This window comes from Rhipicephalus microplus, chromosome X, assembly GCF_043290135.1.
Source record: "Rhipicephalus microplus isolate Deutch F79 chromosome X, USDA_Rmic, whole genome shotgun sequence".
NCBI classification, from domain to species: Eukaryota; Metazoa; Arthropoda; class Arachnida; order Ixodida; family Ixodidae; genus Rhipicephalus; species Rhipicephalus microplus.
In genome coordinates this window covers 244,275,425-244,297,861 of record NC_134710.1, presented here as the reverse complement: position 1 = coordinate 244,297,861, position 22,437 = coordinate 244,275,425, and the positions used below count along the sequence as shown (strand labels likewise).

Sequence of the window (22,437 nt, the reverse complement as noted above, 5' to 3'; positions counted from 1 at the left end):
TCAGCTGTGTGAGTAATGACTATTGTTTATTAGCGAGGTGGCTGGGCGTACCAGTACAGACATTCAGGAGTCATATTACAGATTATTGTGAATACCTATCGGCACAAAAAGTTTTTTCCACAGCGTTCATTTCACTTTTTTTCGCGACCAAAACTCCAGCGCGCTTGATAGGCCACTTTTGAAAATAGCCATGTCATGGCATTTACTCCTTCTATCGCGCGCTATACCTGTTCTTTTTTTAAATAAACTTTAGTCATATGTTTTATTTCTCGACAAAAGCAGCCAAACCGCATGTCAGGATGGCCGAGCGGTCAAAGGCGCTGCGTTCAGGTCACAGTCCGGGCATCCGGGCGTGTGTTCGCATCCCAATTCTGGCACTTATGCTTTGCTTCAGCTGTGTGAGTAATGACTATTGTTTATTAGCTAGGTGGCTGGGCGTACCGGTACAGACATTTAGGAGTCATAATACAGATAAATGTGTATAGCTGTCGGCACAAAAATTTTTTTTCCACAGCGTTCATTACTTTCACTTTTTTTCGCGACCAAAACTCCAGCGCGCTTCATAGGCCACTTTTGAAAATATCCATGTGATGGCATTCACTCCTTCTATCGCGCGCAATACCTGTTCTTTTTTTTAAATAAACTTTAGTTATATCTTTTATTTCTCGACAAAAGCAGCCGAACCGCATGTCAGGATGGCCGAGCGGCCCAAGGCGCTGCGTTCAGGTCGCAGTCCGGACTTCCGGGCGTGGGTTCGACTCCCACTTCTGACAGTTATGTTTTGCTTAAGCTGTGTGAGTAATGACTATTGTTTAATAGCTAGGTGGCTGGGCGTGCCGGTACAGACATTTAGGAGTCATAATACAGATAAATGTGAATACATATCGGCACAAAATTTCTTTTCCACAGCGCTCATTACTTTCACTATTTTTCGCGACGAAAACTCTAGCGCGCTTGATAGGCCAGTTTTGAAAATAGCCATGTGATGTCATTTACTCCTTCTATCGCGAGCAATACCTGTTCTTTTTTTAAATAAACATTAGTCAAATGTTTTATTTCTCGACAAAATCAGCCAAACCGCATGTCAGGATGGCCAAGCGGTCCAAGGCGCTGCGTTCAGGTCGCAGTCCGGTCTTACGGGCGTGGGTTCGAATCCCACTTCTGACACTTATGTTTTGCTTCAGCTGTGTGAGTAATGACTATTGTTTATTAGCTAGGTGGCTGGGCGTACCGGTACAGACATTTAGGAGTCATAATACAGATAAATGTGTATAGCTATCGGCACAAAATGTTTTTCCGCGGCGTTCATTACTTTCATTTTTTTGGCGACGAAAATTCCAGCGCGCTTGATAGGCCACTTTTCAAAACAGCCATGTGATGTCATTTACTCCTTGTATCGCGCGCAATACCTGTTCTTTTTTCAAATAAACTTTAGTCATAGGTTTTATTTCTCGACAAAAGCAGCCGAACCGCATGTCAGGATGGCCGAGCGGTCCAAGGCGCTGCGTTCAGGTCGCAGTCCGGGCATCCGGGCGTGGGTTCGCATCCCAATTCTGGCACTTATGCTTTGCTTCAGCTGTGTGAGTAATGACTATTGTTTATTAGCTAGGTAGCTGGGCGTAACGGTAACATTCAGGAGTCATAATACAGATAATCGTGCATACCTGTCGGCACAAAAATTATTTTCCGCAGCATTCATTACTTTCAATTTTTTTCGCGACGAATTTGCCAGTGCGCTTGAAGGCCACTTTTGAAAATAGCCGTGTAATGTGAATTATTCCTTCTATCGCGCGATTTACCTGTTCTTTTTTTAAAAAGCTTTAGTCATATGTTTTATTTCTCGACAAAAGCAGCCAAACCGCATGTCAGGATGACCGAGCGGTCCAAGCCGCTGCGTTCAGTTCGCAGTCCGGTCTTCCGGGCGTGGGTTCGAATGCCACTGCTGACACTTATGTTTCGCTTCAGCTGTGTGAGTATTGACTATTGTTTATTAGTTAGGTGGCTGGGCGTACCGGTACAGACATTTAGGAGTCATATTACAGATAAATGTGAATACCTATCGGCACAAAAATTTCTTTCCACAGCGTTCATTACTTTCACTTTTTTTCGCGACCAAAACTCCAGCGCGCTTGATAGGCCACTTTTGAAAATAGCCATGTGATGGCATTTACTCCTTCTATCGCGCGCAACACCTGTTCTTTTTTTTAAATAAACTTTAGTTATATCTTTTATTTCTCGACAAAAGCAGCCGAACCGCATGTCAGGATGGCCGAGCGGTCCAAGGCGCTGCGTTCAGGTCGCAGTCCGGTCTTACGGGCGTGGGTTCGAATCCCACTTCTGACACTTATGTTTTGCTTCAGCTGTGTGAGTAATGACTATTGTTGATTAGCAAGGTTGCTGGGCGTACCGGTACAGACATTTAGGAGTCATAATACAGATAAATGTGTACACCTATCGGCACAAAATTTATTTTCCGCGGCGTTCATTACTTTCATTTTCTGGCGACGAAAATTCCAACGCGCTTGATAGGCCACTTCTGAATATAGCCATGTGATGTCAATTACTCCTTCTATTGTGCGCAATACCTGTTCTTTTTTTTCAATAAACTTTAGTCATATGTTTTATTTCTCGACAAAAGCAGCCGAACCGCATGTCAGGATGGCCGAGCGGTCCAAGGCGCTGCGTTCAGGTCGCAGTCCGGACTTCCGGGCGTATATTCGAATCCCACTTCTGACAGTTATGTTTTGCTTCAGCTGTGTGAGTAATGACTATTGTTTATTAGCTAGGTGGCTGGGCGTACCGGTACAGACATTTAGGAGTCATAATACAGATAAATGTGTATAGCTATCGGCACAAAATTTTTTTCCGCGGCGTTCATTACTTTCATTTTTTTGGCGACGAAAATTCCAGCGCGCTTGATAGGCCACTTTTCAAAACAGCCATGTGATGTCATTTACTCCTTGTATCGCGCGCAATACCTGTTCTTTTTTCAAATAAACTTTAGTCATATGTTTTATTTCTCGACAAAAGCAGCCGAACCGCATGTCAGGATGGCCGAGCGGTCCAAGGCGCTGCGTTCAGGTCGCAGTCCGGGGATCCGGGCGTGGGTTCGCATCCCAATTCTGGCACTTATGCTTTGCTTCAGCTGTGTGAGTAATGACTATTGTTTATTAGCTAGGTAGCTGGGCGTAACGGTACAGACATTTAGGAGTCATAATACAGATAATCGTGTATACCTGTCAGCACAAAAATTATTTTCCGCAGCATTCATTACTTTCAATTTTTTTCGCGACGAATTTGCCAGTGCGCTTGAAGGCCACTTTTGAAAATAGCCGTGTAATGTGAATTATTCCTTCTATCGCGCGATTTACCTGTTCTTTTTTAAAAAGCTTTAGTCATATGTTTTATTTCTCGACAAAAGCAGCCGAACCGCATGTCAGGATGGCCGAGCGGTCCAAGGCGCTGCGTTCAGGTCGCAGTCCGGTCTTCCGGGCGTGGGTTCGAATGCCACTGCTGACACCTATGTTTTGCTTCAGCTGTGTGAGTAATGACTATTGTTTATTAGCTAGGTGGCTGGGCGTACCGGTACAGACATTTAGGAGTCTTAATACAGATAAATGTGAATACCTATCAGCACAAAATTTCTTTTCCACAGCGTTCATTACTTTCAATTTTTTTCGCGACGAAAATTCCAGCGCGCTTGAAGGCCACTTTTGAAAATAGCCATGTGATGTCAATTACTCCTTCTATCGCGCGCAATACCTGTTCTTTTTTCAAATAAACTTTAGTCATATGTTTTATTTCTCGACAAAAGAAGACGAACCGCATGTCAGGATGGCCAAGCGGTCCAAGGCGCTGCGTTCAGGTCGCAGTCCGGACTTCCGTGCGAGGGTTCGAATCCCACTTCTGACAGTTATGTTTTGCTTCAGCTGTGTGAGTCATGACTATTGTTTATTAGCTAGGTGGCTGGGCGTACCGGTACAGACATTTAGGAGTCATAATACAGAGAAATGTGAATACCTATCGGCATAAAAATTCTTTTCCACAGCGTTCATTACTTTCAATTTTTATTGCGACGAAAATTCCAGCGCGCTTGATAGGCCACTTTTCAAAATAGCCATGTGATGTCAATTACTCCTTCTATCGCGCGCAATACCTGTTCTTTTTTCAAAGAAACTTTATTCATATCTTTTATTTCTCTACAAAAGCAGCCGAACCGCATGTCAGGATGGCCGAGCTGTCCAAGGCGCTGCGTTCAGGTCGCAGTCCGGACTTCCGGGCGTGGATTCAAATCCCACTTCTGACAGTTATGTTTTCCTTCAGCTGTGTGAGTAATGACTATTGTTTCTTAGCTAGGTGGCTGGGCATGCCGTTAATGATATTTAGGAGTCATAATACAGATAAATGTGTATACCTATCGGCACAAAAAGTTTTTTTCCACAGCGTTCCTTACTTTCACTTTTTTTCGCGACGAAAATTCCAGCGCTTGATAGGCCACTTTTGAAAATAGCCATTTTATGTCAATTACTCCTTCTATCGCGCGCAATACATGTTCTTTTTTTAATAAAATCTGTCATGTTTTATTTCTCGACAAAAGCAGCCGAACTGCATGTCAGGATTGCCAAGCGGTCCACAGCTCTGCGTTCAGGTCGCAGTCTGGTCTTCCGGGCGTGGGTTCGAATCCCACTTCTGACATCTATGTTTTGCTTCAGCTGTGTGAGTAATGACTATTGTTTATTAGCAAGATTGTTGGGCGTACCGGTACAGACATTTAGGAGTCATAATACAGATAAATGTGTATAACTGTCGGCACAAAAATTATTTTCCGCGGCGTTCATTACTTTCATTTTTTGGTGACGAAAATTCCAACGCGCTTGATAGGCCACTTCTGAATATAGCCATGTAATGTCAATTACTCCTTCTATTGTGCGCAATACCTGTTCTTTTTTTCAATAAACATTAGTCATATGTTTTATTTCTCGACAAAAGCAGCCGAACCGCATGTCAGGATGGCCGAGCGGTCCAAGGCGCTGCGTTCAGGTCGCAGTCCGGACTTCCGGGCGTATGTTCGAATCCCACTTCTGACAGTTATGTTTTGCTTCAGCTGTGTGAGTAATGACTATTGTTTATTAGCTAGGTGGCTGGGCGTACCGGTACAGACATTTAGGAGTCATAATACAGATAAATGTGTATACCTATCGGCACAAAATGTTTTTCCGCGGCGTTCATTACTTTCATTTTTTTGGCGACAAAAATTCCAGCGCGCTTGATAGGCCACTTTTCAAAACAGCCATGTGATGTCAATTGCTCCTTCTATCGCGCGCAATACCTGTTCTTTTTTTCAATAAATTTTAGTCATATGTTTTATTTCTCGACAAAAGCAGCCGAACCGCATGTCAGGATGGCCGAGCGGTCCAAGGCGCTGCGTTCAGGTCGCAGTCCGGGCATCCGGGCGTGGGTTCGCATCCCAATTCTGGCACTTATGCTTTGCTTCAGCTGTGTGAGTAATGACTATTGGTTATTAGCTAGGTGGCTGGGCGTACCAGTACAGACATTTAGGAGTCATATTACAGATAATTGTGAATACCTATCGGCACAAAAAGTTTTTTCCACAGCGTTCATTTCACTTTTTTTCGCGACCAAAACTCCAGCGCGCTTGATAGGCCACTTTTGAAAATAGCCATGTCATGGCATTTACTCCTTCTATCGCGCGCTATACCTGTTCTTTTTTTAAATAAACTTTAGTCATATGTTTTATTTCTCGACAAAAGCAGCTGAACCGCATGTCAGGATGGCCGAGCGGTCCAAGGCGCTGCGTTCAGGTCGCAGTCCGGACTTCCGGGCGTATGTTCGAATCCCACTTCTGACAGTTATGTTTTGCTTCAGTTGTGTGAGTAATGACTATTGTTTATTAGCTAGGTGGCTGGGCGTACCGGTACAGACATTTAGGAGTCATATTACAGATAAATGTGTATACCTGTCGGCACAAAAATTATTTTCCGCAGCGTTCATTACTTTCAATTTTTTTCGCGACGAAAATGCCAGTGCGCTTGAAGGCCACTTTTGAAAATAGCCGTGTAATGTGAATTATTCCTTCTATCGCGCGCAATACCTGTTCTTTTTTAAAAAGCTTTAGTCATATGTTTTATTTCTCGACAAAAGTAGCCAAACCGCATGTCAGGATGACCGAGCGGTCCAAGCCGCTGCGTTCAGGTCGCAGTCCGGTCTTCCGGGCGTGGGTTCGAATGCCACTGCTGACACTTATGTTTTGCTTCAGCTGTGTGAGTAATGACTATTGTTTATTAGCTAGGTGGCTGGGCGTACCAGTACAGACATTTAGGAGTCATATTACAGATTATTGTGAATACCTATCGGCACAAAAAGTTTTTTCCACAGCGTTCATTTCACTTTTTTTCGCGACGAAAATGCCAGTGCGCTTGAAGGCCGCTTTTGAAAATAGCCGTGTAATATGAATTATTCCTTCTATCGCGCGCAATACCTGTTCTTTTTTAAAAAGCTTTAGTCATATGTTTTATTTCTCGACAAAAGTAGCCAAACCGCATGTCAGGATGACCGAGCGGTCCAAGCCGCTGCGTTCAGGTCGCAGTCCGGTCTTCCGGGCGTGGGTTCGAGTCCCATTCTGACACTTATATTTTGCTTCAGCTTTGTGAGTAATGACTATTGTTTATTACCTAGGTGGCTGGGCGTACCGGTAAAGAATTTAGGAGTCATAATACAGAGAATTGTGTATACCTATCGGCACAAAAATTCTTTCCCACGGCGTTCATTACTTTCACTTTTTTTCGCGACGAAAATTCCAGTGCGCTTGATAGGCCACTTTTGAAAATAGCCATGTGATGTCATTTACTGCTTCTATCGCGCGCAATACCTGTTCTTTTTAAATAGCTTTAGTCATATGTTTTATTTCTCGACAAAAGCAGCCAAACCGTTAGGATGGCCGAGCGGTCCAAGGCGCTGCGTTCAGGTCGCAGTCCGGTCTTCCGGGCGTGGGTTCGAATCCCACTTCTGACACTTATGTTTTGCTTCAGCTGTGTGAGTAATGACTATTGTTTATTAGCAAGGTTGCTGGGCGTACCGGTACAGACATTTAGGAGTCATAATACAGATAAATGTGTACACCTATCGGCTCAAAATTTATTTTCCGCAGCGTTCATCACTTTCACTTTTTTCGTGACCAAAACTCCAGCGCGCCTGATAGGCCACTTTTGAAAAGAGCCTTGTGATGGCATTTATTCCTTGTATCGCGCGCAATACCTGTTCTTTTTTCAAATAAACTTTAGTCATATGTTTTATTTCTCGACAAAAGCAGCCGAACCGCATGTCAGGATGGCCGAGCGGTCCAAGGCACTGCGTTCAGGTCGCAGTCCGGACTTCCGGGCGTGGGTTCGAGTCCCACTTCTGACAGTTATGTTTTGCTTAAGCTGTGTGAGTAATGACTATTGTTTATTAGCTAGGTGGCTGGGCGTGCCGGTACAGACATTTAGGAGTCATAATACAGATAAATGTGAATACATATCGGCACAAAATTTCTTTTCCACAGCACTCAATACTTTCACTTTTTTTCGCGACGAAAACTCTAGCGCGCTTGATAGGCCAGTTTTGAAAATAGCCATGTGATGTCATTTACCTCTTCTATCGCGAACAATACCTGTTCTTTTTTTAAATAAAGATTAGTCATATGTTTTATTTCTCGACAAAAGCAGCCGAACCGCATGTCAGGATGGCCGAGCGGTCCAAGGCGCTGCATTCAGGTCGCAGTCCGGGCATCCGGGCGTGGGTTCGCATCCCAATTCTGGCACTTATGCTTTGCTTCAGCTGTGTGTGTAATGACTATTGTTTATTAGCTAGGTGGCTGGGCGTACCGGTACAGACATTTAGGAGTCATATTACAGATAAATGTGTATAACTGTCGGCACAAAAATTATTTTCCGCGGCGTTCATTACTTTCATTTTTTGGCGACGACAATTCCAACGCGCTTGATAGGCCACTTCTGAATATAGCCATGTAATGTCAATTACTCCTTCTATTGTGCGCAATACCTGTTCTTTTTTTTCAATAAACTTTAGTCATATGTTTTATTTCTCGACAAAAGCAGCCGAACCGCATGTCAGGATGGCCGAGCGGTCCAAGGCGCTGCGTTCAGGTCGCAGTCCGGACTTCCGGGCGTATGTTCGAATCCCACTGCTGACAGTTATGTTTTGCTTCAGCTGTGTGAGTAATGACTATTGTTTATTAGCTAGGTGGCTGGGCGTACCGGTACAGACATTTAGGAGTCATAATACAGATAAATGTGTATACCTATCGGCACAAAATGTTTTTCCGCGGCGTTCATTACTTTCATTTTTTTGGCGACAAAAATTCCAGCGCGCTTGATAGGCCACTTTTCAAAACAGCCATGTGATGTCAATTACTCCTTCTATCGCGCGCAATACCTGTTCTTTTTTTCAATAAATTTTAGTCATATGTTTTATTTCTCGACAAAAGCAGCCGAACTGCATGTCAGGATGGCCGAGCGGTCCAAGGCGCTGCGTTCAGGTCGCAGTCCGGTCTTACGGGCGAGGGGTTCGAATCCCACTTCTGACACTTATGTTTTGCTTCCGCTGTGTGAGTAATGACTATTGTTTATTAGCAAGCTTGCTGGGCGTACCGGTACAGACATTTAGGAGTCATAATACAGATAAATGTGTACACCTATCGGCACAAAATTTATTTTCCGCGGCGTTCATTACTTTCATTTTTTGGCGACGAAAATTCCAACGCGCTTGATAGGCCACTTCTGAATATAACCATGTGATGTCAATTACTCCTTCTATTGTGCGCAATACCTGTTCTTTTTTTCAATAAACTTTAGTCATATGTTTTAGTTCTCGACAAAAGCAGCCGAACCGCATGTCAGGATGACCGAGCGGTCCAAGGCGCTGCGTTCAGTTCGCAGTCAGGACTTCCAGGCGTATGTTCGAATCCCACTTCTGACAGTTATGTTTTGCTTCAGCTGTGTGAGTAATTACTATTGTTTATTAGCTAGGTGGCTGGGCGTACCGGTACAGACATTTAGGAGTCATAATACAGATAAATGTGTATACCTATCGGCACAAAATGTTTTTCCGCGGCGTTCATTACTTTCATTTTTTTGGCGACAAAAATTCCAGCGCGCTTGATAGGCCACTTTTCAAAACAGCCATGTGATGTCAATTGCTCCTTCTATCGCGCGCAATACCTGTTCTTTTTTTCAATAAATTTTAGTCATATGTTTTATTTCTCGACAAAAGCAGCCGAACCGCATGTCAGGATGGCCGAGCGGTCCAAGGCGCTGCGTTCAGGTCGCAGTCCGGGCATCCGGGCGTGGGTTCGCATCCCAATTCTGGCACTTATGCTTTGCTTCAGCTGTGTGAGTAATGACTATTGTTTATTAGCTAGGTGGCTGGGCGTACCAGTACAGACATTTAGGAGTCATATTACAGATAATTGTGAATACCTATCGGCACAAAAAGTTTTTTCCACAGCGTTCATTTCACTTTTTTTCGCGACCAAAACTCCAGCGCGCTTGATAGGCCACTTTTGAAAATAGCCATGTCATGGCATTTACTCCTTTTATCGCGCGCTATACCTGTTCTTTTTTTAAAAAAACTTTAGTCATATGTTTTATTTCTCGACAAAAGCAGCCGAACCGCATGTCAGGATGGCCGAGCGGTCCAAGGCGCTGCGTTCAGGTCGCAGTCCGGACTTCCGGGCGTGGGTTCGAATGCCACTGCTGACACTTATGTTTTGCTTCAGCTGTGTGAGTAATGACTATTGTTTATTAGCTAGGTGGCTGGGCGTACCAGTACAGACATTCAGGAGTCATATTACAGATTATTGTGAATACCTATCGGCACAAAAAGTTTTTTCCACAGCGTTCATTTCACTTTTTTTCGCGACCAAAACTCCAGCGCGCTTGATAGGCCACTTTTGAAAATAGCCGTGTAATGTGAATTATTCCTTCTATCGCGCGCAATACCTGTTCTTTTTTAAAAAGCTTTAGTCATATGTTTTATTTCTCGACGAAAAGAAGCCAAACCGCATGTCAGGATGACCGAGCGGTCCAAGCCGCTGCGTTCAGGTCGCAGTCCGGTCTTCCGGGCGTGGGTTCGAATGCCACTGCTGACACTTATGTTTTGCTTCAGCTGTGTGAGTAATGACTATTGTTTATTAGCTAGGTGGCTGGGCGTACCAGTACAGACATTCAGGAGTCATATTACAGATTATTGTGAATACCTATCGGCACAAAAAGTTTTTTCCACAGCGTTCATTTCACTTTTTTTCGCGACCAAAACTCCAGCGCGCTTGATAGGCCACTTTTGAAAATAGCCGTGTAATGTGAATTATTCCTTCTATCGCGCGCAATACCTGTTCTTTTTTAAAAAGCTTTAGTCATATGTTTTATTTCTCGACGAAAAGAAGCCAAACCGCATGTCAGGATGACCGAGCGGTCCAAGCCGCTGCGTTCAGGTCGCAGTCCGGTCTTCCGGGCGTGGGTTCGAATGCCACTGCTGACACTTATGTTTTGCTTCAGCTGTGTGAGTAATGACTATTGTTTATTAGCTAGGTGGCTGGGCGTACCAGTACAGACATTCAGGAGTCATATTACAGATTATTGTGAATACCTATCGGCACAAAAAGTTTTTTCCACAGCGTTCATTTCACTTTTTTTCGCGACCAAAACTCCAGCGCGCTTGATAGGCCACTTTTGAAAATAGCCGTGTAATGTGAATTATTCCTTCTATCGCGCGCAATACCTGTTCTTTTTTAAAAAGCTTTAGTCATATGTTTTATTTCTCGACAAAAGAAGCCAAACCGCATGTCAGGATGACCGAGCGGTCCAAGCCGCTGCGTTCAGGTCGCAGTCCGGGCATCCGGGCGTGTGTTCGCATCCCAATTCTGGCACTTATGCTTTGCTTCAGCTGTGTGAGTAATGACTATTGTTTATTAGCTAGGTGGCTGGGCGTACCGGTACAGACATTTAGGAGTCATAATACAGATAAATGTGTATAGCTGTCGGCACAAAAATTTTTTTTCCACAGCGTTCATTACTTTCACTTTTTTTCGCGACCAAAACTCCAGCGCGCTTCATAGGCCACTTTTGAAAATATCCATGTGATGGCATTCACTCCTTCTATCGCGCGCAATACCTGTTCTTTTTTTTAAATAAACTTTAGTTATATCTTTTATTTCTCGACAAAAGCAGCCGAACCGCATGTCAGGATGGCCGAGCGGCCCAAGGCGCTGCGTTCAGGTCGCAGTCCGGACTTCCGGGCGTGGGTTCGACTCCCACTTCTGACAGTTATGTTTTGCTTAAGCTGTGTGAGTAATGACTATTGTTTAATAGCTAGGTGGCTGGGCGTGCCGGTACAGACATTTAGGAGTCATAATACAGATAAATGTGAATACATATCGGCACAAAATTTCTTTTCCACAGCGCTCATTACTTTCACTATTTTTCGCGACGAAAACTCTAGCGCGCTTGATAGGCCAGTTTTGAAAATAGCCATGTGATGTCATTTACTCCTTCTATCGCGAGCAATACCTGTTCTTTTTTTAAATAAACATTAGTCAAATGTTTTATTTCTCGACAAAAGCAGCCAAAACGCATGTCAGGATGGCCAAGCGGTCCAAGGCGCTGCGTTCAGGTCGCAGTCCGGTCTTACGGGCGTGGGTTCGAATCCCAATTCTGACACTTATGTTTTGCTTCAGCTGTGTGAGTAATGACTATTGTTTATTAGCAAGGTTGCTGGGCGTACCGGTACAGACATTTAGGAGTCATAATACAGATAAATGTGTACACCTATCGGCACAAAATTTATTTTCCGCGGCGTTCATTACTTTCATTTTTTGGCGACGAAAATTCCAACGCGCTTGATAGGCCACTTCTGAATATAGCCATGTGATGTCAATTACTCCTTCTATTGTGCGCAATACCTGTTCTTTTTTTCAATAAACTTTAGTCATATGTTTTATTTCTCGACAAAAGCAGCCGAACCGCATGTCAGGATGGCCGAGCGGTCCAAGGCGCTGCGCTCAGGTCGCAGTCCGGACTTCCGGGCGTATGTTCGAATCCCACTTCTCACAGTTATGTTTTGCTTCAGTGGTGTGAGTAATGACTATTGTTTATTAGCTAGGTGGCTGGGCGTACCGGTACAGACATTTAGGAGTCATAATACAGATAAATGTGTATAGCTATCGGCACAAAATGTTTTTCCGCGGCGTTCATTACTTTCATTTTTTTGGCGACGAAAATTCCAGCGCGCTTGATAGGCCACTTTTCAAAACAGCCATGTGATGTCAATTACTCCTTGTATCGCGCGCAATACCTGTTCTTTTTTCAAATAAACTTTAGTCATATGTTTTATTTCTCGACAAAAGCAGCCGAACCGCATAACAGGATGGCCGAGCGGTCCAAGGTGCTGCGTTCAGGTCGCAGTCCGGGCATCCGGGCGTGGGTTCGCATCCCAATTCTGGCACTTATGCTTTGCTTCAGCTGTGTGAGTAATGACTATTGTTTATTAGCTAGGTAGCTGGGCGTAACGGTACAGACATTTAGGAGTCATAATACAGATAATCGTGTATACCTGTCGGCACAAAAATTATTTTCCGCAGCATTCATTACTTTCAATTTTTTTCGCGACGAATTTGCCAGTGCGCTTGAAGGCCACTTTTGAAAATAGCCGTGTAATGTGAATTATTCCTTCTATCGCGTGATTTACCTGTTCTTTTTTAAAAAGCTTTAGTCATATGTTTTATTTCTCGACAAAAGCAGCCAAACCGCATGTCAGGATGACTGAGCGGTCCAAGCCGCTGCGTTCAGTTCGCAGTCCGGTCTTCCGGGCGTGGGTTCGAATGCCACTGCTGACACTTATGTTTCGCTTCAGCTGTGTGAGTATTGACTATTGTTTATTAGCTAGGTGGCTGGGCGTACCGGTACAGACATTTAGGAGTCATATTACAGATAAATGTGAATACCTATCGGCACAAAATTTTTTTTCCACAGCGTTCATTACTTTCACTTTTTTTCGCGACCAAAACTCCAGCGCGCTTGATAGGCCACTTTTGAAAATAGCCATGTGATGGCATTTACTCCTTCTATCGCGCGCAACACCTGTTCTTTTTTTTAAATAAACTTTAGTTATATCTTTTATTTCTCGACAAAAGCAGCCGAACCGCATGTCAGGATGGCCGAGCGGTCCAAGGCGCTGCGTTCAGGTCGCAGTCCGGTCTTACGGGCGTGGGTTCGAATCCCACTTCTGACACTTATGTTTTGCTTCACCTGTGTGAGTAATGACTATTGTTTATTAGCGAGGTGGCTGGGCGTACCAGTACAGACATTCAGGAGTCATATTACAGATTATTGTGAATACCTATCGGCACAAAAAGTTTTTTCCACAGCGTTCATTTCACTTTTTTTCGCGACCAAAACTCCAGCGCGCTTGATAGGCCACTTTTGAAAATAGCCATGTCATGGCATTTACTCCTTCTATCGCGCGCTATACCTGTTCTTTTTTTAAATAAACTTTAGTCATATGTTTTATTTCTCGACAAAAGCAGCCAAACCGCATGTCAGGATGGCCGAGCGGTCAAAGGCGCTGCGTTCAGGTCACAGTCCGGGCATCCGGGCGTGTGTTCGCATCCCAATTCTGGCACTTATGCTTTGCTTCAGCTGTGTGAGTAATGACTATTGTTTATTAGCTAGGTGGCTGGGCGTACCGGTACAGACATTTAGGAGTCATAATACAGATAAATGTGTATAGCTGTCGGCACAAAAATTTTTTTTCCACAGCGTTCATTACTTTCACTTTTTTTCGCGACCAAAACTCCAGCGCGCTTCATAGGCCACTTTTGAAAATATCCATGTGATGGCATTCACTCCTTCTATCGCGCGCAATACCTGTTCTTTTTTTTAAATAAACTTTAGTTATATCTTTTATTTCTCGACAAAAGCAGCCGAACCGCATGTCAGGATGGCCGAGCGGCCCAAGGCGCTGCGTTCAGGTCGCAGTCCGGACTTCCGGGCGTGGGTTCGACTCCCACTTCTGACAGTTATGTTTTGCTTAAGCTGTGTGAGTAATGACTATTGTTTAATAGCTAGGTGGCTGGGCGTGCCGGTACAGACATTTAGGAGTCATAATACAGATAAATGTGAATACATATCGGCACAAAATTTCTTTTCCACAGCGCTCATTACTTTCACTATTTTTCGCGACGAAAACTCTAGCGCGCTTGATAGGCCAGTTTTGAAAATAGCCATGTGATGTCATTTACTCCTTCTATCGCGAGCAATACCTGTTCTTTTTTTAAATAAACATTAGTCAAATGTTTTATTTCTCGACAAAATCAGCCAAACCGCATGTCAGGATGGCCAAGCGGTCCAAGGCGCTGCGTTCAGGTCGCAGTCCGGTCTTACGGGCGTGGGTTCGAATCCCACTTCTGACACTTATGTTTTGCTTCAGCTGTGTGAGTAATGACTATTGTTTATTAGCTAGGTGGCTGGGCGTACCGGTACAGACATTTAGGAGTCATAATACAGATAAATGTGTATAGCTATCGGCACAAAATGTTTTTCCGCGGCGTTCATTACTTTCATTTTTTTGGCGACGAAAATTCCAGCGCGCTTGATAGGCCACTTTTCAAAACAGCCATGTGATGTCATTTACTCCTTGTATCGCGCGCAATACCTGTTCTTTTTTCAAATAAACTTTAGTCATATGTTTTATTTCTCGACAAAAGCAGCCGAACCGCATGTCAGGATGGCCGAGCGGTCCAAGGCGCTGCGTTCAGGTCGCAGTCCGGGCATCCGGGCGTGGGTTCGCATCCCAATTCTGGCACTTATGCTTTGCTTCAGCTGTGTGAGTAATGACTATTGTTTATTAGCTAGGTAGCTGGGCGTAACGGTAACATTCAGGAGTCATAATACAGATAATCGTGTATACCTGTCGGCACAAAAATTATTTTCCGCAGCATTCATTACTTTCAATTTTTTTCGCGACGAATTTGCCAGTGCGCTTGAAGGCCACTTTTGAAAATAGCCGTGTAATGTGAATTATTCCTTCTATCGCGCGATTTACCTGTTCTTTTTTAAAAAGCTTTAGTCATATGTTTTATTTCTTGACAAAAGCAGCCAAACCGCATGTCAGGATGACCGAGCGGTCCAAGCCGCTGCGTTCAGTTCGCAGTCCGGTCTTCCGGGCGTGGGTTCGAATGCCACTGCTGACACTTATGTTTCGCTTCAGCTGTGTGAGTATTGACTATTGTTTATTAGTTAGGTGGCTGGGCGTACCGGTACAGACATTTAGGAGTCATATTACAGATAAATGTGAATACCTATCGGCACAAAAATTTCTTTCCACAGCGTTCATTACTTTCACTTTTTTTCGCGACCAAAACTCCAGCGCGCTTGATAGGCCACTTTTGAAAATAGCCATGTGATGGCATTTACTCCTTCTATCGCGCGCAACACCTGTTCTTTTTTTTAAATAAACTTTAGTTATATCTTTTATTTCTCGACAAAAGCAGCCGAACCGCATGTCAGGATGGCCGAGCGGTCCAAGGCGCTGCGTTCAGGTCGCAGTCCGGTCTTACGGGCGTGGGTTCGAATCCCACTTCTGACACTTATGTTTTGCTTCAGCTGTGTGAGTAATGACTATTGTTGATTAGCAAGGTTGCTGGGCGTACCGGTACAGACATTTAGGAGTCATAATACAGATAAATGTGTACACCTATCGGCACAAAATTTATTTTCCGCGGCGTTCATTACTTTCATTTTCTGGCGACGAAAATTCCAACGCGCTTGATAGGCCACTTCTGAATATAGCCATGTGATGTCAATTACTCCTTCTATTGTGCGCAATACCTGTTCTTTTTTTTCAATAAACTTTAGTCATATGTTTTATTTCTCGACAAAAGCAGCCGAACCGCATGTCAGGATGGCCGAGCGGTCCAAGGCGCTGCGTTCAGGTCGCAGTCCGGACTTCCGGGCGTATATTCGAATCCCACTTCTGACAGTTATGTTTTGCTTCAGCTGTGTGAGTAATGACTATTGTTTATTAGCTAGGTGGCTGGGCGTACCGGTACAGACATTTAGGAGTCATAATACAGATAAATGTGTATAGCTATCGGCACAAAATTTTTTTCCGCGGCGTTCATTACTTTCATTTTTTTGGCGACGAAAATTCCAGCGCGCTTGATAGGCCACTTTTCAAAACAGCCATGTGATGTCATTTACTCCTTGTATCGCGCGCAATACCTGTTCTTTTTTCAAATAAACTTTAGTCATATGTTTTATTTCTCGACAAAAGCAGCCGAACCGCATGTCAGGATGGCCGAGCGGTCCAAGGCGCTGCGTTCAGGTCGCAGTCCGGGGATCCGGGCGTGTGTTCGCATCCCAATTCTGGCACTTATGCTTTGCTTCAGCTGTGTGAGTAATGACTATTGTTTATTAGCTAGGTAGCTGGGCGTAACGGTACAGACATTTAGGAGTCATAATACAGATAATCGTGTATACCTGTCAGCACAAAAATTATTTTCCGCAGCATTCATTACTTTCAATTTTTTTCGCGACGAATTTGCCAGTGCGCTTGAAGGCCACTTTTGAAAATAGCCGTGTAATGTGAATTATTCCTTCTATCGCGCGATTTACCTGTTCTTTTTTAAAAAGCTTTAGTCATATGTTTTATTTCTCGACAAAAGCAGCCGAACCGCATGTCAGGATGGCCGAGCGGTCCAAGGCGCTGCGTTCAGGTCGCAGTCCGGTCTTCCGGGCGTGGGTTCGAATGCCACTGCTGACACCTATGTTTTGCTTCAGCTGTGTGAGTAATGACTATTGTTTATTAGCTAGGTGGCTGGGCGTACCGGTACAGACATTTAGGAGTCTTAATACAGATAAATGTGAATACCTATCAGCACAAAATTTCTTTTCCACAGCGTTCATTACTTTCAATTTTTTTCGCGACGAAAATTCCAGCGCGCTTGAAGGCCACTTTTGAAAATAGCCATGTGATGTCAATTACTCCTTCTATCGCGCGCAATACCTGTTCTTTTTTCAAATAAACTTTAGTCATATGTTTTATTTCTCGACAAAAGAAGACGAACCGCATGTCAGGATGGCCAAGCGGTCCAAGGCGCTGCGTTCAGGTCGCAGTCCGGACTTCCGTGCGAGGGTTCGAATCCCACTTCTGACAGTTATGTTTTGCTTCAGCTGTGTGAGTCATGACTATTGTTTATTAGCTAGGTGGCTGGGCGTACCGGTACAGACATTTAGGAGTCATAATACAGAGAAATGTGAATACCTATCGGCATAAAAATTCTTTTCCACAGCGTTCATTACTTTCAATTTTTATTGCGACGAAAATTCCAGCGCGCTTGATAGGCCACTTTTCAAAATAGCCATGTGATGTCAATTACTCCTTCTATCGCGCGCAATACCTGTTCTTTTTTCAAAGAAACTTTATTCATATCTTTTATTTCTCTACAAAAGCAGCCGAACCGCATGTCAGGATGGCCGAGCTGTCCAAGGCGCTGCGTTCAGGTCGCAGTCCGGACTTCCGGGCGTGGATTCAAATCCCACTTCTGACAGTTATGTTTTCCTTCAGCTGTGTGAGTAATGACTATTGTTTCTTAGCTAGGTGGCTGGGCATGCCGTTAATGATATTTAGGAGTCATAATACAGATAAATGTGTATACCTATCGGCACAAAAAGTTTTTTTCCACAGCGTTCCTTACTTTCACTTTTTTTCGCGACGAAAATTCCAGCGCTTGATAGGCCACTTTTGAAAATAGCCATTTTATGTCAATTACTCCTTCTATCGCGCGCAATACATGTTCTTTTTTTAATAAAATCTGTCATGTTTTATTTCTCGACAAAAGCAGCCGAACTGCATGTCAGGATTGCCAAGCGGTCCACAGCTCTGCGTTCAGGTCGCAGTCTGGTCTTCCGGGCGTGGGTTCGAATCCCACTTCTGACATCTATGTTTTGCTTCAGCTGTGTGAGTAATGACTATTGTTTATTAGCAAGATTGCTGGGCGTACCGGTACAGACATTTAGGAGTCATAATACAGATAAATGTGTATACCTATCGGCACAAAATTTCTTTTCCGCGGCGTTCATTACTTTCATTTTTTGGCGACGAAAATTTCAGCGCGCTTGATAGGCCACTTTTTAAAATAGCCATGTGATGTCAGTTACTCCTTCTATCGCGCGAAATACCTGTTCTTTTTTTCAATAAACTTTAGTCATATGTTTTTTTTCTCGACAAAAGCAGCCAAACCGCATGTCAGGATGGCCGAGCGGTCCAAGGCGCTGTGTTCAGGCCGCAGTCCGGGCATCCGGGCGTGGGTTTGAATCCCACTTCTGACACTTATGTTTTGCTTCAGCTGTGTGAGTAATGACTATTGTTCATTAGCAAGGTTGCTGGGCGTACCGGTACAGACATTTAGGAGTCATAATACAGATAAATGTGTATACCTATCGGCACAAAATTTATTTTCCGCGGCGTTCATTACTTTCACTTTTTTTCGCGACGAAAATTCCAGCGCGCTTGATAGGCCACTTTTAAAAATAGCCATGTGATGTCATTTACTGCTTCTATCGCGCTCAATACCTGTTCGTTTTTAAATAGCTTTAGTCATATGTTTTATTTCTCGACGAAAGCAGCCAACCCGCATGTCAGGATGGCCGAGCGGTCCAAGGCGCTGCGTTCAGGTCGCAGTCCGGTCTTCCGGGCCTGGGTTCGAATCCCACTTCTGACACTCATGTTTTGCTTCAGCTGTGTGAGTAATGACTATTGTTTATTAGCTAGGTGGCTGGGCGTACCGGTACATACATTAAGAAGTCATAATACAGAGAAATGTTAATACCTATCGGCACAAAAATATTTTTTCCACAGCGTTCATTACCTTCACTTTTTTTCGCGACGAAAATTCCAGCGCGCTTGATAGGCCACTTTTGAAAATAGCCATGTGATGTCATTAACTCCTTTATCGCGTGCAATACCTGTTCTTTTTATAAATAAACTTTAGTCATATGTTTTATTTCTCGACAAAGCAGCCGAAGCGCAAGTCAGGATGGCCGAGCGGTCCAAGGCGCTGCGTTCAGGTCTCAGACCGGTCTTCCGGGCGTGGGTTTGAATCCCACTTCTGACACTTATGATTTGCTTCAGCTGTGTGAGTAATGACTATTGTTTATTAGCTAGGTGGCTGGGCGTACCGGTACAGACATTCCTGAGTCATAATACAGATAAATGTGTATACCTATCGGCACAAAATTTCTTTTCCACAGCATTCATTACTTTCACTTTTTTGGCGACGAAAATGCCAGTGCGCTTGATAGGCCAGTTTTGAAAATAGCCGTGTGATATCAATTACTCGTTCTATTGCGCGCAATACCTGTTCTTTTTTCAAATAAACTTTAGTCATATGTTTTATTTCTCTACAAAAGCAGCCCAACCGCATGTCAGGATGGCCGAGCGGTCCATGGCGCTGCGTTCAGTCGCAGTCCGGTCTTCAGGGCGTGGGTTCGAATCCCACTTCTGACACCTATGTTTTGCTTAAGCTCTGTGAGTAATGACTATTGTTTATTAGCTAGGTGGCTGGGCGAACCGGTACAGTCATTTAGGAGTCATAATACAGAGAAATGTGAATACCTATCGGCATAAAAATTCTTTTCCACAGCGTTCATTACTTTCACTTTTTTTCACGACAAAAATTCCAGCGCGCTTGATAGGCCAATTTTGAAAATAGCCATGTGATGTCATTTACTCCTTCTATCGCGTGCAATACCTGTTCTTTTTATAAATAAACTTTAGTCATATGTTTTATTTCTCGACAAAAGCAGCCGAACCGCAAGTCAGGATGGCCGAGTGGTCCAAGGTGCTGTGTTCAGGTCTCAGACCGGTCTTCCGGGCGTGGTTTCGAATCCCACTTCTGACACTTATGTTTTGCTTCAGCTGTGTGAGTAATGACTATTGTTTAATAGCTAGGTGGCTGGGCGTACCGGTACAGACATTTAGGAGTCATAATACAAATAAATGTGTATACCTATCGGCACAAAAAGTCTTTTCCACAGTGTTCATTACTTTGACTTTTTTTCGCGACAAAATGTCAGTACGCTTGATGGGCCACTTTTGAAAATAGCCATGTGATGTCAATTACTCCTTCTATCGCGCGCAATATCTGTTCTTTTTTCAAATAAACTTTATTCATATGTTTTATTTCTCTACAAAAGCAGCCGAAGCGCATGTCAGGATGGCCGAGCGGTCCAAGGCGCTGCGTTCAGGTCGCAGTCCAGACTTCCGGGCGTGGGTTCGAATCCCACTTCTGACAGTTATGTTTTGCTTCAGCTGTGCGAGTAATGACTATTGTTTATTAGCTAGGTGGCTGGGCGGGCCGGTACAGACATTTAGAAGTCATAATACAGATAATTGTGAATACCTATCGGTATAAAAATTCTTTTCCACAGCATTCATTACTTTCACTTTTTTCACGACGAAAATTTTAGCGCGCTTGATAGGCCACTTTTCTAAATAGCCATGTGACGTCATTTACTCCTTCTATCGCGTGCAATACCCGTTTTTTTTATAAATAAACTTTAGTCATATGTTTTATTTCTCGACAAAGCAGCCGAAGCGCAAGTCAGGATCGCCGAGCGGTCCAAGGCGCTGCGTTAAGGTAGCAGTCCGGACTTCCGGGCGTGGGTTCGATCCCACTTCTGACACTTATGATTTGCTTCAGCTGTGTGAGTAATGACTGTTGTTTATTAGCTAGGTGGCTGGGCGTGCCGGTAGAGACACTTAGGAGTCATAATGCAGATAATTGTGAATACCTATCGGCACAAAAATATTTTTTCCACAGCGTTCATTTCCTTCACTTTTTTTCGCGACGAAAATTCCAGCGCGCTTGATAGGCCACTTTTGAAAATAGCCATGTGATGTCATTTACTCCTTTTATCGCGTGCAATACCTGTTCTTTTTATAAATAAACTTTAGTCATATGTTTTATTTCTCGACAAAAGCAGCCGAACCGCAAGTCAGGATGGCCGAGCGGTCCAAGGTGCTGCGTTCAGGTCTCAGACCGGTCTTCCGGGCGTGGATTCAAATCCCACTTCTGACAGTTATGTTTTCCTTCAGCTGTGTGAGTAATGACTATTGTTTCTTAGCTAGGTGGCTGGGCATGCCGTTAATGATATTTAGGAGTCATAATACAGATAAATGTGTATACCTATCGGCACAAAAAGTTTTTTTCCACAGCGTTCATTACTTTCACTTTTTTTCGCGACGAAAATTCCAGCGCTTGATAGGCCACTTTTGAAAATAGCCATTTTATGTCAATTACTCCTTCTATCGCGCGCAATACCTGTTCTTTTTTTAATAAAATCTGTCATGTTTTATTTCTCGACAAAAGCAGCCGAACTGCATGTCAGGATTGCCAAGCGGTCCACAGGTCTGCGTTCAGGTCGCAGTCTGGTCTTCCGGGCGTGGGTTCGAATCCCACTTCTGACACCTATGTTTTGCTTCAGCTGTGTGAGTAATGACTATTGTTTATTAGCAAGATTGCTGGGCGTACCGGTACAGACATTTAGGAGTCATAATACAGATAAATGTGTATACCTAACGGCACAAAATTTCTTTTCCGCGGCGTTCATTACTTTCATTTTTTGGCGACGAAAATTTTAGCGCGCTTGATAGGCCACTTTTTAAAATAGCCATGTGATGTCAGTTACTCCTTCTATCGCGCGAAATACCTGTTCTTTTTTTCAATAAACTTTAGTCATATGTTTTTTTTCTCGACAAAAGCAGCCAAACCGCATGTCAGGATGGCCGAGCGGTCCAAGGCGTTGTGTTCAGGCCGCAGTCCGGGCATCCGGGCGTGGGTTTGAATCCCACTTCTGACACTTATGTTTTGCTTCAGCTGTGTGAGTAATGACTATTGTTCATTAACAAGGTTGCTGGGCGTACCGGTACAGACATTTAGGAGTCATAATACAGATAAATGTGTATACCTATCGGCACAAAATTTATTTTCCGCGGCGTTCATTACTTTCACTTTTTTTCGCGACGAAAATTCCAGCGCGCTTGATAGGCCACTTTTAAAAATAGCCATGTGATGTCATTTACTGCTTCTATCGCGCTCAATACCTGTTCGTTTTTAAATAGCTTTAGTCATATGTTTTATTTCTCGACGAAAGCTGCCAACCCGCATGTCAGGATGGCCGAGCGGTCCAAGGCGCTGCGTTCAGGTCGCAGTCCGGTCTTCCGGGCGTGGGTTCGAATCCCACTTCTGACACTCATGTTTTGCTTCAGCTGTGTGAGTAATGACTATTGTTTATTAGCTAGGTGGCTGGGCGTACCGGTACATACATTAAGAAGTCATAATATAGATAAATGTTAATACCT

At 43.9% G+C, this 22,437-nt stretch overlaps 29 non-coding genes across 29 annotated transcripts; all 29 read left to right on the top strand.

The window, feature by feature from the left end:
- Positions 1-689: 689 nt before the first annotated feature.
- TRNAL-CAG (transfer RNA leucine (anticodon CAG)) lies at positions 690-773 on the top strand. The gene has a single exon. It is a non-coding gene; the product is annotated as a tRNA-Leu (tRNA).
- Positions 774-1,083: 310 nt separating this feature from the next.
- On the top strand, positions 1,084-1,167 carry TRNAL-CAG (transfer RNA leucine (anticodon CAG)). The gene has a single exon. It is a non-coding gene; the product is annotated as a tRNA-Leu (tRNA).
- A 1,092-nt stretch (positions 1,168-2,259) lies between these two features.
- On the top strand, positions 2,260-2,343 carry TRNAL-CAG (transfer RNA leucine (anticodon CAG)). The gene has a single exon. It is a non-coding gene; the product is annotated as a tRNA-Leu (tRNA).
- Positions 2,344-3,435: 1,092 nt separating this feature from the next.
- Positions 3,436-3,519, top strand: TRNAL-CAG (transfer RNA leucine (anticodon CAG)). The gene has a single exon. It is a non-coding gene; the product is annotated as a tRNA-Leu (tRNA).
- A 309-nt stretch (positions 3,520-3,828) lies between these two features.
- TRNAL-CAG (transfer RNA leucine (anticodon CAG)) lies at positions 3,829-3,912 on the top strand. Its single transcript has one exon. It is a non-coding gene; the product is annotated as a tRNA-Leu (tRNA).
- Positions 3,913-4,222: 310 nt separating this feature from the next.
- TRNAL-CAG (transfer RNA leucine (anticodon CAG)) lies at positions 4,223-4,306 on the top strand. The gene has a single exon. It is a non-coding gene; the product is annotated as a tRNA-Leu (tRNA).
- Positions 4,307-5,003: 697 nt separating this feature from the next.
- On the top strand, positions 5,004-5,087 carry TRNAL-CAG (transfer RNA leucine (anticodon CAG)). The gene has a single exon. It is a non-coding gene; the product is annotated as a tRNA-Leu (tRNA).
- A 698-nt stretch (positions 5,088-5,785) lies between these two features.
- On the top strand, positions 5,786-5,869 carry TRNAL-CAG (transfer RNA leucine (anticodon CAG)). Its single transcript has one exon. It is a non-coding gene; the product is annotated as a tRNA-Leu (tRNA).
- Positions 5,870-6,948: 1,079 nt separating this feature from the next.
- TRNAL-CAG (transfer RNA leucine (anticodon CAG)) lies at positions 6,949-7,032 on the top strand. The gene has a single exon. It is a non-coding gene; the product is annotated as a tRNA-Leu (tRNA).
- Positions 7,033-7,341: 309 nt separating this feature from the next.
- Positions 7,342-7,425, top strand: TRNAL-CAG (transfer RNA leucine (anticodon CAG)). The gene has a single exon. It is a non-coding gene; the product is annotated as a tRNA-Leu (tRNA).
- A 1,095-nt stretch (positions 7,426-8,520) lies between these two features.
- Positions 8,521-8,605, top strand: TRNAL-CAG (transfer RNA leucine (anticodon CAG)). The gene has a single exon. It is a non-coding gene; the product is annotated as a tRNA-Leu (tRNA).
- A 1,090-nt stretch (positions 8,606-9,695) lies between these two features.
- TRNAL-CAG (transfer RNA leucine (anticodon CAG)) lies at positions 9,696-9,779 on the top strand. Its single transcript has one exon. It is a non-coding gene; the product is annotated as a tRNA-Leu (tRNA).
- A 1,478-nt stretch (positions 9,780-11,257) lies between these two features.
- TRNAL-CAG (transfer RNA leucine (anticodon CAG)) lies at positions 11,258-11,341 on the top strand. Its single transcript has one exon. It is a non-coding gene; the product is annotated as a tRNA-Leu (tRNA).
- Positions 11,342-11,651: 310 nt separating this feature from the next.
- Positions 11,652-11,735, top strand: TRNAL-CAG (transfer RNA leucine (anticodon CAG)). Its single transcript has one exon. It is a non-coding gene; the product is annotated as a tRNA-Leu (tRNA).
- Positions 11,736-13,221: 1,486 nt separating this feature from the next.
- Positions 13,222-13,305, top strand: TRNAL-CAG (transfer RNA leucine (anticodon CAG)). The gene has a single exon. It is a non-coding gene; the product is annotated as a tRNA-Leu (tRNA).
- Positions 13,306-14,007: 702 nt separating this feature from the next.
- On the top strand, positions 14,008-14,091 carry TRNAL-CAG (transfer RNA leucine (anticodon CAG)). Its single transcript has one exon. It is a non-coding gene; the product is annotated as a tRNA-Leu (tRNA).
- Positions 14,092-14,401: 310 nt separating this feature from the next.
- Positions 14,402-14,485, top strand: TRNAL-CAG (transfer RNA leucine (anticodon CAG)). The gene has a single exon. It is a non-coding gene; the product is annotated as a tRNA-Leu (tRNA).
- Positions 14,486-15,576: 1,091 nt separating this feature from the next.
- TRNAL-CAG (transfer RNA leucine (anticodon CAG)) lies at positions 15,577-15,660 on the top strand. The gene has a single exon. It is a non-coding gene; the product is annotated as a tRNA-Leu (tRNA).
- Positions 15,661-16,752: 1,092 nt separating this feature from the next.
- On the top strand, positions 16,753-16,836 carry TRNAL-CAG (transfer RNA leucine (anticodon CAG)). Its single transcript has one exon. It is a non-coding gene; the product is annotated as a tRNA-Leu (tRNA).
- A 309-nt stretch (positions 16,837-17,145) lies between these two features.
- TRNAL-CAG (transfer RNA leucine (anticodon CAG)) lies at positions 17,146-17,229 on the top strand. The gene has a single exon. It is a non-coding gene; the product is annotated as a tRNA-Leu (tRNA).
- A 310-nt stretch (positions 17,230-17,539) lies between these two features.
- TRNAL-CAG (transfer RNA leucine (anticodon CAG)) lies at positions 17,540-17,623 on the top strand. Its single transcript has one exon. It is a non-coding gene; the product is annotated as a tRNA-Leu (tRNA).
- A 697-nt stretch (positions 17,624-18,320) lies between these two features.
- On the top strand, positions 18,321-18,404 carry TRNAL-CAG (transfer RNA leucine (anticodon CAG)). Its single transcript has one exon. It is a non-coding gene; the product is annotated as a tRNA-Leu (tRNA).
- A 308-nt stretch (positions 18,405-18,712) lies between these two features.
- TRNAL-CAG (transfer RNA leucine (anticodon CAG)) lies at positions 18,713-18,796 on the top strand. The gene has a single exon. It is a non-coding gene; the product is annotated as a tRNA-Leu (tRNA).
- A 309-nt stretch (positions 18,797-19,105) lies between these two features.
- TRNAL-CAG (transfer RNA leucine (anticodon CAG)) lies at positions 19,106-19,189 on the top strand. Its single transcript has one exon. It is a non-coding gene; the product is annotated as a tRNA-Leu (tRNA).
- Positions 19,190-19,891: 702 nt separating this feature from the next.
- On the top strand, positions 19,892-19,975 carry TRNAL-CAG (transfer RNA leucine (anticodon CAG)). Its single transcript has one exon. It is a non-coding gene; the product is annotated as a tRNA-Leu (tRNA).
- A 309-nt stretch (positions 19,976-20,284) lies between these two features.
- TRNAL-CAG (transfer RNA leucine (anticodon CAG)) lies at positions 20,285-20,368 on the top strand. The gene has a single exon. It is a non-coding gene; the product is annotated as a tRNA-Leu (tRNA).
- Positions 20,369-21,070: 702 nt separating this feature from the next.
- On the top strand, positions 21,071-21,154 carry TRNAL-CAG (transfer RNA leucine (anticodon CAG)). Its single transcript has one exon. It is a non-coding gene; the product is annotated as a tRNA-Leu (tRNA).
- Positions 21,155-21,851: 697 nt separating this feature from the next.
- Positions 21,852-21,935, top strand: TRNAL-CAG (transfer RNA leucine (anticodon CAG)). The gene has a single exon. It is a non-coding gene; the product is annotated as a tRNA-Leu (tRNA).
- Positions 21,936-22,243: 308 nt separating this feature from the next.
- TRNAL-CAG (transfer RNA leucine (anticodon CAG)) lies at positions 22,244-22,327 on the top strand. The gene has a single exon. It is a non-coding gene; the product is annotated as a tRNA-Leu (tRNA).
- Positions 22,328-22,437: the final 110 nt, after the last annotated feature.